The sequence below is a fragment of the Trachypithecus francoisi genome, unplaced genomic scaffold (assembly GCF_009764315.1).
Source record: "Trachypithecus francoisi isolate TF-2019V2 unplaced genomic scaffold, Tfra_2.0 Lachesis_group12, whole genome shotgun sequence".
Lineage (NCBI taxonomy): Eukaryota > Metazoa > Chordata > Mammalia > Primates > Cercopithecidae > Trachypithecus > Trachypithecus francoisi.
In genome coordinates, this window is record NW_022681457.1 from 107,426,187 (window position 1) to 107,440,664 (window position 14,478).

Sequence of the window (14,478 nt, forward strand, 5' to 3'; positions counted from 1 at the left end):
TGAGGTCAGGAGTTCGAGACCAGCCTGGCCAACATGACGAAACTTTGTCTCTACTAAAAATACAAAAATTAGCTAGGCGTGGTGGCAGCCGCCTGTAATCCCAGCTACTCAGGAAGCTGAGGCAGGAGAATCTCTTAAACCCAGGAGGCAGAGGTTGCAGTGAGCCAAGATCGCGCTGCTGTACTCCAGCCTGGGAGACAGAACAAGACTCCGTCTCAAGAAAAAAAAAGAAAGAAAGAAAGGAAGTAGGTGGATGGGAATGTGGACTTCCCAAGTCTGGATACCCGCCTTGCATAGGCAGTATGAATGGAGAGTGCCCAGCCAGCAGCCAGTCCTTGTTATGCACTACGTCATCAAGCCAATCGTGAACAGGCTAGTATCAAAGAGAGAATGGGTCACATTTTGCTTACAAATGAGGATGATAGAGTCTGTCTTACCAAGTTGAAACCCTCTTTCCATAACATTCCTGCCCCTGTTTGATAGGACAGGCATTTTGAGGGGAGCTGGGATGCACTAAGCAACCCCTGAAGCCTTCCAGGTTCTTCATAACCCAGGACCTGCATTTGGGGGGAAGCAAGCTAAGGTCAAAGACACAGCCACAGGTGTTCCAGGGGATCAGGCGGAAGGAAGCCTGACTTCCCTGAGCTGCACCTTTCCAGGACTTAGTGTCAGGAGAGACTAGTCCGAGTAGCCCATTCTCCTGGTGATGTAGTGTCAAAATAACCACGGCAGGCTGGCACAGTGGCTCACACTTATAATTTCAGCACTTTGGGAAGCCAAGTTGGGAGGACTGCTTGAGCCCGAGTTCAAGACCAGCCTGGGCAACATAGCAAGACCCCATCCCTACAAAAATAATGATAAAATAATAGTAGCAAACGCTTAATAGCACTCTCTATATACCAGGTTCTGTTTAAACACTTCACATGTATTAGCTCATTTAATCCTCACAGTAACCCTATAAAGTGGATACTTTTATCCCCATTTTACTGATGAGGAAACTGAGGCACAAAGACACTCTGTCCTAGCCTTGAATGTTCGTCAAGATGACCTGTTCTTACTCAGCACCCCTTCACTTGAACCACTTGAGTGGATTTTTATTCCTTGAAAGCAAAGAAGCCTATGATGAGAGGAGAGATGAATATTCAAGTGGTGCTGTTTGTCCCTGGCTACTGTCCTGGTGCAGGACAAAGGGGGCATTCCTGAGTCCTGTGCAAGGAGAGGGACCAATTAAGGCACAAGGTATCCCCAGCACCCTGCTTTAGCCTTCCTGTATCTCCTAAAACAGAAAAGGCCAAGGGGGGAGGGGCGCGGGTACGGTGGCTCACACCTGTAATCCCAACACTTTGGGAGGCTGAGGCAGGCGGATTACCTGAGGTCAGGAGTTCGAGACCAGCCTTGCCAATATGGTGAAACCCCGTCTCTACTAAAAATACAAAAATCAGCTGGGTGTGGTGGTCTGCGCCTGTAGTCCCAGCTACTCAGGAGGCTGAGGCAGGAGAATAGCTTGAACCTGGGGGACGGAGGTTGCAGTGAGCCGAGATCACACCACTTCACTCCAGCCTGGGCAACAGAGCGAGACTCCATCTCAAAAAAAAAAAAAAAGAAAAGGTCAAGGGGAAAGGGACAAAGGACAAAGCCTTAGCACAGGGTAAATGTGGGCTGGGGTATCAGAGGCAGCTGCAAACACATACAGCTCCTCTACCCAGCAGGCCAAACCCCGCAGGCCCCAGGGGGCCACCTACTCCTCAGGGGTATCTGCAGCCTCCTCTAGTGATAACAGGCAAAGCACTTGGGGCTGTCTGCTGAGCCAAGGGGAGGTTGCATTTCTCGGCTTGGGGCCTGGCCAAAGAGCCAGAAAGGACAAGCAGACAAGGTCTTTTCTTCCTGGCATCAGATTACTGCTCCAACCCAGGGCTCAGAGCACCAGGCCAGGCTCCCAGGCATAAGAGTTGCTGGTCAGCTGATGGCAGACAGTGCAGAGGGCCTGTTCTAGAAGTTACCATAAAGATAGAGGGAATGTGTCACTGGCTGCTGAGGAGAGGAAGCAGAGAGAGAGCCCAGGGGACACAGTGAACCTCCAGCCTTGCCAGGCAGACCTGGCTGGAGACTGTGGGCCAGGGCAAGAGGTCCTCAGGAGGGCAGGGCCTTGGTCTGGGCCTAGAGAGAGACTTCAGTGACACTTGGTGGGTGGGTGGCAGGGGGCAGGTGCTCAGCTCCCACTGGCTGGCCTGGGCTGTGGCAGGAGGGCCTGGCCATGGCTGCAGCCTGGCACCAGCCCCAGAAACCTTCATCATCCCACAGTTTCACTGCCCAGGGCGGGGAGGCTCCATAAGCTCCCTGGTCTCCCAGATGAAAGACGCTTTCTAAGAGCCATAAAACCATCCCCACTCAGAACAATGGGCTGTTATCCGGCTGTGTCCTTCACATAAACTCCCATGAGCAACACACCAGAAGCTGCAGGCAGGGGTTTTATAGACTGGCTTTTTGGACCAGCCCCAGAGCTCATTAACATCTACTCCCTTGCCCTCTGCGGAGGCTGTGTGGAGGCTGCATGGAATCACACCCATCTCTCCTGTTTACAGAGGCCCACTGTGTGCCAAGCTTCCAGGCAACCCCGCAAGGAAGGTGGCTCTATCCTGCTTTATGAATAAATACAGAGGCCCAGAGAGGTTAAGTGACTTGTCCAAGGTCACACAGTGGGAGAGTAAAAGAGCTGAGGTTTAAATCCAGAATCCATGCTCCTTCCCCCAGACCGTGTGACCTCTGGTTAAGCTTGCCCAAGTTTTCCCCCAAGAACTCAAGAGGTTAAGCTCCCAGATATGACATCTTATGAGACCCGAAAGCCCAGGATGGTCATGTTGACCCACCTAGAGGGTCAGCAGAGGCACAGGAGGTGGGTCACCTTGGAAGGGAGACTCAGCATGTCAGGGACATGACATGAAAGAGGCCCTGAGCCCCTTCCCTCCGCCGAAACCCAGAGTCCCCATTGTATCCCACATTCACCCCTCCAAAGACCTTTCACCCCATTCCTCCTCTGAAGGCCACCTGTGCTGATGATGTCCCCACTTTTACTGTGCATCTGTCTACATTTACCATACGCCAGGCTCTGTAGTCTTCATGCATAATCCCATTGACTATTGCAAGAACTCTGTAGAATAGCTGCCTTCTTTTTTTTTTTTTTTTTAAGATGGAGTCTTGCTCTGCTCTGTCACCCAGTCTGTAGTACAGTAGCACGATCTCGGCTCGTTGCAACCTCTGCTTCCCGGGTTCAAGCAATTCTCTTGCCTCAGCCTGCCAAGTAGGTGGGATTCTAGGCGCCTGCCACCATGCCCGGCTAATTTTTGTATTCGGGGTTTTCACCATGTTGGCCAGGCTGGTTTCGAATTCCTGACCTCAAGTGATCCACCCACCTCGGCCTCCCCAGTTGCTGGGATTACAGGCGTAAGCCACCATGCCCAACTAGAATGGCTGCTTTCAAGATCCCCTTTTTCATACAAGAAACTGAGGTCCAGAAGGGTAAGTAGCATTCCTGAGGTCACACAGCAAGTAAACAACAGATTCCGGGTCTATCTGACTCTCCCCCACCACACTGCCCCGAAACTTCACAATGTGGGTCCAGCAGACACTCTGTCCCCACCTTCTCAATCCCACAGTACTGGCTCACAACCCTGGGTGTCACCACAGATGCATGGATAACGACAATAACAGCTGCTTCTTCATGGGTACCTTCTGAGTGCCAACCTCACCGCCCCCTGTACCATCTCCTATCTACACAACCCTCAATGTTGATATTGCAATTCCTATTCTGCAGATGAGGAAACTGAGGCTCAGAAAGGGGAAATGTCTTACCCATTGTCCCACAGAGCTGGTAAGTGGAGGTGCCAGCGTTTGAACTCTCTTCTCTCTGGTTCCAGAACCACTGTTCCTTCCAGGTAAGCCAGCATGACAGTGAGACCAAGCCATCCCAATAGAGACTTGGCATGCATTCAACAAACATCCCCGGTGCCTAGGGTGTGCCCAGCACCATTCCAGGAGCCGCCAGTAAAAGAAACAAGACTGCTGTGTGACCAAGTGCGGTGGCTCACATCTGTAATCCCAGCATTTTGGAAGGCCAAGGCGGGTGGATCACCTGAGGTCAGGAGTTCAAGACCAGCCTGGCCAACATGGTGAAACCCCATCTCTACTAAAAATATGAAAATTAGCCGGGCATGGTGGCAGGTGCCTGTAGTCCCAGCTACTCAGGAGGCTGAGGCAGGAGAATCGCTTGAACCTGGGAGGCAGAGGTCACAGTGAGCCGAGATCGTCCCACTGCACTCCAGCCTAGGCAACAAGAGCAAGATTGCGTCTCAGAAAAAAAAAAAAAAAGACTGATGTGTTCCTGGCCCCATGGCCCCATAAGCCCCATGGAAGGTTACCAGGGAACCCCGATCATTCCTGGCTGCTCTGCTTGGAGCCTCCCTTATAGCTACCTCCTCTCATCATCCAGTGCCACCCGCCTCCTCTGAGCTCCCAGGAACTTCCCAGATAGCCTGCCCCAGCCCCTGCGAAGGCAGTCCACAGCTCTTCATCTCATAGGTCATTTTGCCCTCAGATGCTTCTCAACCAGCTCCTAACTGGGCAAACCAGATAGGCAGCTGTGGTGGCCCAGGCTTCCCTGAAGAACCCCTTAGACCCAGCCCAGAAGCCACGGCTGGCATCCACAGCACCTTTGTGGAAGTGGTTTGCTCACGGGCTTCCCCACCCTGAGAAGCTGGCTTGGGGTCTGCCCTATGTCACCATCGCCTCTACTGTCTGTGGCTGCCAAGGACAAGCCAACTGCTCAGAACAACTCATGGATACATCTGGTTAACTAGTTAATGCCAGACCCTGTGTTAAATGATCTTAATTGGCCGGGTGTGGTGGCTCATGCCTGTAAACCCAAGGCATGAGAGGCCAAGGAAGGCCAAGGAAAGTGGATCATTTGAGGTCAGGAGTTCAAGACCAGCCTGGCCAACATGGTGAAACCCTGTTTCTACTAAAAATACAAAAATTAGCTGGGTGTGGTGGTACGTGCCTGTAATCCTAGCTACTTGGGAGGCTGAGGCAGGAGATCGCTTGAACCCAGGAGACAGAGGTTGCAGTGAGCCAAGACTGTGCCACTGCACTCCAGCCTGGGCAACAGAGCGAGACTCCGTCTCAAAAAAACAAAACAAAATGATCTTAATCATCATCATCTGCATCACCATCATCACAACCATCACCATCAACATAGCTAACATGTATTGAACACTTGCTACACGACAAGACCTGAGCCAGCCCTTTACTGTATTATGCCACGGAAACACAATCATCCCATGAAGTAAGTACTGGAACCATCCCACGCAACAGATGAGCACACCGATAAGCAGAGACGTTAAGCCGTAGCACCAAGTACTATAGTGCTTGTTAAATTGTCTATTACCCCTGCTATACTGGAATCTTCCTGAGGGCAGGATCATGTATCCAGTGCACAGAGCTGTGTCTCCAGAATGCAGTGCCTGGCATAGAAGAGGAATTCAATAAACAGTCTTTAGATGAATGAATGGATGGAGGATGGATGGATGGATGAAAATTATGGGTGGTAGACAAATGGATGGATGGAGGATGGATGTCTGGATGGCTGGCTGGATGGATGGATGGACGGATGCATGGATGGATGGATGGATGGATGGATGGACAGATGAATACAATTGAAAACCAAAAGGAGGCCGAGCACAGTGGTTTATGCCTGTAACACTTTAAGAGGTCAAGGTGGGAGGATCACTTGGGCCCAGGAGTTCAAGGCTGCAATGAACTGTGATCATGCCACTGTACTCCAGCCTGGGGGACAGAGCAAGACTCTGTTTCACATAAATAAATAAACAAACAAACAAAGAAAATAATTATCTTAATGAATTTTTTTAAGTAAAGAAAACCAAGAGGAAAAGGAAAGGGGCTGGATGCAGCAGCTCACACCTATAATCCTAGCACTTTGGGAGACCAAGGCAGGCAGATCACTTGAGTCCAGGAGTTTGAGACCAACATGGCAAAACCCCATCTCTACTAAAAATATGAAAATTAGCCAGGTATGGTGGCTTATGCTTGTGGTCCCAGCTACTCAGGAGACTGAGGCAGGAGAATCGCTTGAACCCAGGTGGCGTAGGTTGCCGTGAGCCAAGATTGTGCCACTGCATTCCAGCCTGGATGACCGAGTGAGACTTTATCTCAAAAAAAAAAAGAAAGAAAGAAAGAAAAGAAAAAAGCAAGAGGAAAAGCACTAGAGGGCAATAACCCTCCTTTCCCAGTCACCTACCCCCTCGGTGAATAGGTCAGAAACTGGATGCAGTTTTTCTGCTAACTGGAAAATCCCCTGGCAAGGATTCCAGGCAAAGCAGAGAAGAGTATGTTGATGTTTTAGGGGTAGGAAAAAAAAAAAGGAGCATCCTGGGGGTGATGAACTTTGAGAGAGCTCAGTAAAGACAGCAGTGTAGACAGTCTGATCAAGCATTTTCCCAGAAGCCACCAGGGAATTTAATCTGCTCAATTCCAAACTACAGGTCTCTGGATGAGCTCCGGCTGGGGGGTACGGGTGGCACCATAAAATGTCTCCAATGTAGTGAGCTCCCTGCCCTGTGGCTCCAGGGTGGGGCCTGGGAACAGAGCCTTGCCAGACTCTCAAGTTCTGTTCAGAGTCAATCCCAACCCATTCCCTGGGTGCTGTCTCAGAATTGTGTGTGGAGCACCTGCCAGGAGCCTAGAACTTTAGGGAGATGATTCTCTGGTGTATTAAAAGATCTCATGCTGACCCACAAATCCTCCGGCCACATGAATTCTGATCAGCGGCGTCAGCCAGCCACCCGGTTCTGGGGTGAGATCAATGTGAAGCAGGTTGCCCCCTTCCCCCACCCCTGCATTCCCTGATCAGAGCCCAGGGCTTCCAGTTTCCTGTGGGAGAAGCAAGACTCAGAGATGAAACAACCCGGTAGTCCCAGGAAAGCAGGCATGGAGGCCTGTGGCCCAGTTTCATAGTTTCCAGAACAACTTTTCAAGAAAATGAAAAAGAGAAAAAGGCTAGAAAGCAGAGTGGGATCCCTGCCCCACTTAGAGACATCCACCGCCTGAATGGAACAAGTCATTGCCGTCCAAGACAGCACAACGAGGCATCCTGCCATCCCTGAGCCTTGTCTTTTTTTTTTTCTTTTGGAGACAGGGTCTCACTCTTGTCCAGGCTGGAGTGCAGTGGTGTGATCTTGGCTCACTGCAACCTCTGTCTCACAGGCTCAAGCAATTCTCATGCTTCAGCCTCTAAGTAGCTGCGACTACAGGCACACACCACCACGTCTGACTAATTTTCTTTTATTTTATTTTTTTTTTTTTTTTTATTTTTTATTTTTTGAGGCGGAGTCTCGCTCTGCCGCCCCGACTGGAGTGCAGTGGCCGGATCTCAGCTCACTACAAGCTCCGCCTCCCGGGTTTACGCCATTCTCCTGCCTCAGCCTCCCGAGTAGCTGGGACTACAGGCGCCTGCCACCTCGCCCGGCTAGTTTTTGTATTTTTAGTAGAGACGGGGTTTCACCGTGTTAGCCAGGATGGTCTCGATCTCCTGACCTCGTGATCCGCCCGTCTCGGCCTCCCAAAGTGCTGGGATTACAGGCTTGAGCCACCGCGCCCGGCCATGACTAATTTTCATATTTTCAGTAGAGATGGGGTTTCGCCATGTTGCCCAGGCTGGTCTCAAACTCCTGGGCTCAAGCAATCCACCCACCTTGGCCTCCCAAAGTGCTGGGATTACAGGTGTGAGTGACTGTGCCCAGCCAGCCTTGTCTATTTGTCAGAAACAGGGAGCTGGGGCAAACCTGGTGCCAAGACATGGCCTTCCTTTCATTGAGCATTTGCTATGCACCAGGCTTAGTGATCTGCCTGGGATAACTCTCAACCCTCTCAACACCTCAGTGAGACCAAGTGACTCAACCAAGTTCACACCATCTGAAGGGACAGAGCTGAGATTTGAACCCAAGTCTGACCAAAAAGTCCACATTTTTCCACTAATAAGGTGGAAAGGACTTAGGAGGCCTCTTCTCCCGCAAACGTTGGCATTCCGGGTTTATTCCAAAAATTGGCCACACAGACTAGGGGCAGGTTTCTACAGAGATCACTCCAGTCTTGGCCAGTCCCCTGAAAATCAGAAGCCATAAGAACCTCCCCCGCATTCCTGTGCTCCCTGGGCTTTGCGGCCATGTAGGGAGGATGGAGAGGGAGCACTGGCAGGGAACCCAGAGAGGGCATCCGGGAGCCATCCATTCGAGCAATTCAGAGACTTTCAGAGCTGGCAGGGCCCTGAGGAATAGGGGGTGGGGGAGGGAGTTATTGCCTTCTAGTTATTTTTCTCCTGGTTTTCTTTACTTTTTTTTTTTGAGAGAGTCTCGGTCTGTCACCCAGGCTAGAGTGCAGTGGCAGGATCTCAGCTCACTGCAACCTCCACCTCCAGGGTTCAATCGATTCTCCCGCCTCGGCCTCCGGAGTGGCTAGGATGCAGGCACACGCCACCATGCTTGGCTAATTTTTGTATTTTTAGCAGAGGCGAGGTTTCACCATGTTGGCCAGGCTGGTTTCAGACTCCTGATCTCAAGTGATCTGCCCAACTCGGCCTCCCAAAGTGCTGGGATTACAGGCATAAGCCACATCACCCAGCCTCTTTACTTTAAAAAAAAAAAAAAAATTATTAAGAAAATGATTTTATTTCTTTATTTGGAAAGAAATCGCGCTCTGTTGCCCAGGCTGGAGCGCAGTGGTGTCATCACAGCTCACGGCAGCCTTGAACTTCTGGGCTCAGGCGATCCTTCCATGTCAGCCTCCCGAGTAGCTCAGACCACAGGTGTGTGCCACCAGGAACAAGACTAGAACCCATGGTGCAAGCCAACATCCTGCTTTCCTAGAGAGAGAAACTGAGGCCCCAAGAGGGCAAGCATTTGCTCAAGGTCATGCAGGGCGTGAAGAATGGAGTGGGGAGCAGAGGCAGCCTCCTGGCTCCCAGCCTAGGGTCCCATCCCCCACCCCAATTGACTCAAACCAACCATGACATTGGGACCCTTTTTACCAGATAGAATGGATGCTTATCAGATTTAATTATAACATTGCTCACAGGGAGAGACAGGGTAGACTAAGATGGGGAGGGAGAAGGTGGGCAGGGGCTCCTACTTAACCCCACTGGCTCCCTCCTTCTCCTCCCTCCCCCTGCTGGGGTATCGGATGTTTCTATAGTAGCTGAGCTGGGTTTGGCTGGGCCAGGAGGAAGGACCAGGGTTACCTGCAGAGCAGGTCACAGTGTGGTCCGGAGAGCTCCCTGTTTTCTTGGTTCCCCTTGAAACAAAGGCTGCCTTTGTTTCTGAGACAAGGAAGGATGGGGGAAGGGGGTCTCTGTCATTCTGCTGAAGGAAAAAATGGGAGCAGGCCTGAGCGGGGAGAAGAGGACTTACTTGGTGGCAGCACCAGGCAGCACCAGGCCACCTGCCTCAGACCTACCTGCTAAGCTCCTAAACTTTGTTCCTATAAGCCTGGCCTCCTGGAATCCAAGGAGTCCATGCTGCAAACTTGTTCACTGCTTCTCGTCTGGGTACCCTGGGAGACTCCCATTCCCCGGGGAGCTGCCTCTCTACATGATGGGAGGTGCTTACTTCTGGGAACATGAAGATCAGACCAAGTTCAAATCCTTGGTTCCCCATCTCCTGGTCCTGTGACCCTGAGTGAGGGAGTTCATGTCCCTGAGTCTCAGCTTCCCTACAATAGAACATGGCTTGTGTTCCTGCATCCCAAGGTCATTTTATATGCACACACACACACACACACACACGTATATATATATATATAAAATTTTCCTTGAGACAGGGTCTCACTCCGCTGCCCAGGATGGAGTGCAGTAGTGCCATCTTGGCTCACTGCAGCCTCGACCTCCTGGGTCAAGTGATCCTCCTACCTCAGCCTCCTGAGAAGCTGGAACAATAGACGAGCCACCACACCAAGCTAATTTTTGTTTGTTTGTTTGTTTTTTGTAGAGTTGGGGTTTTACTATGTTGCCCAGGCTGGTCCAAGGTCATTCTTTTTTTTTTTTTTTTTTTTTCCTTGAGAAGGAGTCTCACTCTGTCACCCAAGCTGGAGTGCAGTGACACAATCTCAGCTCACTGCAACCTCTACCTCCCAGGTTCAAGCGATTCTCCTGCCTCAGCCTCTTGAGTAGCTGGGATTACAGGTTCACAACACCCTGCCCAGCTAATTTTTGTATTTTAGTAGAGATGAGGTTTCGCCATGTTCACTAGGCTGATCTCGAACTCCTGACCTCACGTGATCCATCTGCCTCAGCCTCCCAAAGTGCTGGGACTACAGGCATGAGCCACCATACCCAGAGGTCCAAGTTCATTCTAAGGATTAAATATCAAAGCTTTCAGTCACAGAAGAGACTGGAGACATGGCTTGGGTAATTACCTCTCTTCATACTAATTCTCTGTGTGCATGTGCCAGTGTTTGAAAAGCATTCCCAGACATGACTATCAGTCACAGGGAATAAGTCACCAGCCCCTGCACTCAGATGGTGTGACCCAGGCCACAAGAGATTCAGTGGCTTGTTTAATGTCCTGTAAAGGCAGAAATAACTCTAGAATCCATGGCTCAGAAGTCCCACTGTAGCCCAACCCAGAGGCACTGAGTGGGAAGAGCAGGAAATCAGGATTCAGCCAAGCCAGGCTCTAGTCTTGGCTGTGCCATGAACAGTGTGTGACCTTGGGTGGTGACTTTGGGTGAAGTGTGCTTTCAACTTTCTGACTGGTGATTTCAGTGTGATTGACCAGCTATGTGACCCAGGGCAAGTGACTTCATCTTTCTGGACCTCAGCTTCCTCATCTGTGAAATGGGGTTGCCAGGAGGGTTCAATGAGCTATGGCCTGAAGGATGCCTGGCACAGAGCTTGGTATACGATGGGTGCCCAATAAATGAAAATGTAGCAATGGTGGGCCGGGTGCAGTGGCTCACGCCTGTAACCCCAGCACTTTAGGAGGCCAAGGCGGGCTGATTACTTGAGGCCAGGAATTCGAGACCAGCCTGGCCAACATGGTGAAACCCCATCTCTACTGAGAATACAAAAATTAGCCAGGCGTGGTGGTGGGCACCTGTAGTCCCAGCTACTTGGGAGGCTGAGGCGGGAGAATCACTTGAACTCAGGAGGCAGATGTTGCAGTGAGCCGGGATCACACCACTGCACTCCAGTCTGGGCAACAGAGCTAGACTCCATCTCCAAAATAAAAAAAGAAAAGAAAAAGAAAACGTAGCAATGGCAATCACAGTTCACTGCAGCCTCAAACTTCTGGGCTCAGGCGATCCTTCCATCTCAGCCCCCCGAGGAGCTGAGACCACAGACGTGAGCCACCAGGAACATGACTAGAATTAGTAGTTAATATTGCTGTAATTAGTATTATCATTACGAGAGGGAGAAGACAGGATGGGATCAACTTAAGAATCTCTTGTTCCCGTGACTGCCCTGGAGAGGAAGTCCTGGAAGAAGATATCAGGGATGTGAATGGAGCCAGGCCAGTCATCCCCTTGAAAGTCCCAAAGTCTCATTAACTGAAGAGATCCAGCCAGAAGGACTCCTGGCATCACACTCAGAGCAAGCCTTTGTGGGGACAGAAGAGAGGGGTAGCCCTCTGGGGAGGCAGGATCTGACTCTGTTCCATCACTTAGCTGTGCGGCCCCAGGCAGCTCACCTGACCTCTCTGAGCCTCCATCCCTCAACTATGAGCATTATCACCATTCCTGCCCTTCCCAGCTCCCCAGGCTATTGTGAGCACCCCTCAGGACGGCATTGGCTGGCTTTGTAAACTGTCCAGCACCTTAGGATAAGGCGCTGCCCTCATTAACCACCAAGCTCCCCTAAATAGATGGGCAAGGTGGTGTGGACAGGCAGCATGTGAGGTGCCACTCCAGGAGGTCAAAATGTTAAGAAGGAAACAGACGCAGGGCCCAGGCCCCTCCCGCCCCTCTGCCACGCCCACTCTCACCTCCTGCCTCCTTTGCCCAGGACACTCCAAGGAAACCCTGACAGTGGTGTTGGAGATCCCGGGCGACAGCTTTCAACCCTCCCTCTGTTGTTGCACGCAACTGTCCTGGGAGTCATCAGTCATTGGTCCTGGATTCTGGTAGCTGGGGGCTACGTGAGGATAGGGTAATCTGCCAAGGAGGCAAAGCAGGTGACAGGAGAAGAGCTTGGATGGTGGCATTTCAGCCCCAGGAGGCCAACCAACCAGAGCGTCACGCAGTCACCTAAATGTCCCCTTTCCGACCTCAGCTTCACCATGCCAGGCAGGACCCCCTCCCTAGGAAGTCCCGTTCTCCTATGGTAGCAGCCAAGTACAACAGCTAAGAGCTTGGCTAAGCCCTGGAACCACACTCCCTGGGTTCAAAACTCGGCTCCTCCTCAAGCTGTGAAATCTTGAGTAAGTTACTTAACCTCTCTGTGCCTGTTTCCTCTGCTATAAAATAAGAGTGATACCAATAACACTTACCTCATTGGGGTGTCGGGGATGAAAGGCATTTACACACCTACTGTACTTTGTTAGCAAAGTGCTCGCAACGAAGTAAGTGCCCAGTAATTTGCCAGACACTGGCCATGCAAATAAAAGAGACTGCTTCCAAAAACAGTGAGCGCTACGCCTGTAATCCCAGCACTTTGGGAGGCCAAGGCAGGTGGATCACCTGAGGTTGGCAGTTCGAGACCAGCCTGACCAACATGGAGAAACCCTGTCTCTACTAAAAATACAAAATTAGCTGGGCGTGGTGGCTTATGCCTGTAATCCCAGCTACTTGGGAGGCTGCGGCAGGAGAATCGCTTGAACCTGGGAGGTGGAGGTTGTGGTAAGCCGAGATCATGCCATTGCACTCCAGCCTGGGCAACAAGAGGGAAACTCCATCTCAGGAAAAAAAAAAAGTGAGCTCTCCATTGCCGGGGATAGTCAAGCTGTGGCTAAACAGCCACCTGTCGGAGGTTCATGGCCTGGATGACCTTCAAAATGCCTCCCAACTGTGAGCCCATAAAATCCTCCTGTGAAATGGCTCCCACCAGCTGCATTCCTCCTCCCTGCTGAGGCCCGGATGACATGGGAGAGAGCTAACGGAGGGGGGAAGAAGCAGGGGGAAACAGCCAGGAGCCAGGAGGACCAAGGAAGGAGCCCTGGGCAGGGAGTCAGCCAGTCCGGCTTCCAGCCCCAGTTCCACCACCAATGCATCAATCCACCTCAGTTACTCCCTCTCCTCCAGGCCTCAGTTTTCCCAGCTGTAAAATGATGCCATTGAACTGAAGCCATCTTAAGCTTCGTCCCTCACCCTGTGATCCTAAGAAGGAAGTGAGGAAAGTACCCCCCTACACATGCCCTTGAAGTCCACCTCTGCCGTTCTCACTCCAGGTTGCCATGACCTGCCCCGCTAGGTGGCTGCAGGGTTGGGGTCACACCCATAGAGGCACCCAGCATGGTTCTCCTCACTGAGTCCATCCCAAGGTGGCCCCAAGCTCCAGCACCTGCTGAGAGGGAGCAAGGTGTCCTTGGGCCTGATGCACAAGGGTGTCAATGACAGCGGGGACCCCTCCCCCACGACCTCCAAAAGATTTTCCTCCAACTCAGCGAGGGGCAGAGATGGTTAAAAACAGAAAGGAAACTGACCTCAATCCTGTGCAGTCCAATCGCAGTCCTCTGGGAAGGGAGCACAAGTGACAGGGGCAGCCCCCTTCTACTGGGAAGGGTCCCGTCTGTCGGTTGAAGTAGCTGGCAGGGCAGGCAGGAGCCCAGAGGGTGAGTACACTGGCTCCCAAGGCTGGGCCCACACAGAGCCCAGGTGTGTGAGTCACTCACTTGCCCGACCTGCTGGGCAGGCGAGGGTGGTGAGCAGGAGGACAGGAGGCGGCCCTGGCAGTCCACGAGGAAAAGCTAGACTGAGTCAAGCCAGCCAGGGCTGGGCCATCCATCAGCCAGCCTGGGAGGGCCAGGAAGCTGGCTGGGGTGAGGAAGGGAGGGGCGAGAACCCAGATGGGGCCTCCAGAGGGGGGTGCCAAGCAGTAGGGCTGAGCTCCGACGACTGCCTGCTGGCCCGGGAAGGCACACAGGGCCCGGGTACAGGGCAGGATTGGAGGGTCACCCATGGGCTGCACCCCTTTCAGCCAGAGAAGGTAGAAAGGAATATGCTTTGACGTCAGAAAGATGCAAGCGCCAATCCCTGCCGTCTCCAGCCGTGTGACATCATGCAACCGGCCTTGTCTCTCTGAGCCTCAGTTTCCTCCTTTTTTTTTTTCAAGATGGAGTCTCTGGTTGTAGCCCAGGCTGGAGTGCAATCGCGCGATCTTGGCTCACTGCATCGCTGCAACCTCTGCCTCCCAGGTTCAAGTGATTCTCCTCCCTCAGCCTCCCAAGTAGCTGGGATTATAGGCACCCGCCATCACGCTCA

The 14,478-nt window shown here is 52.0% G+C and overlaps 1 protein-coding gene across 2 annotated transcripts in view; it reads right to left on the reverse strand.

The window, feature by feature from the left end:
* The window catches only part of ARHGEF10L (Rho guanine nucleotide exchange factor 10 like), a 185,791-nt gene extending 171,820 nt beyond the window's left edge, over positions 1 to 13,971 (reverse strand). For both annotated transcript variants that reach the window (XM_033228101.1, XM_033228097.1), the window contains exon 1: positions 13,701 to 13,971. The gene's annotated coding sequence lies outside the window, so the exon portion shown is untranslated. The remainder of the gene's footprint in view (positions 1 to 13,700) is intronic.
* Between the last annotated feature and the right edge of the window lie 507 nt (positions 13,972 to 14,478).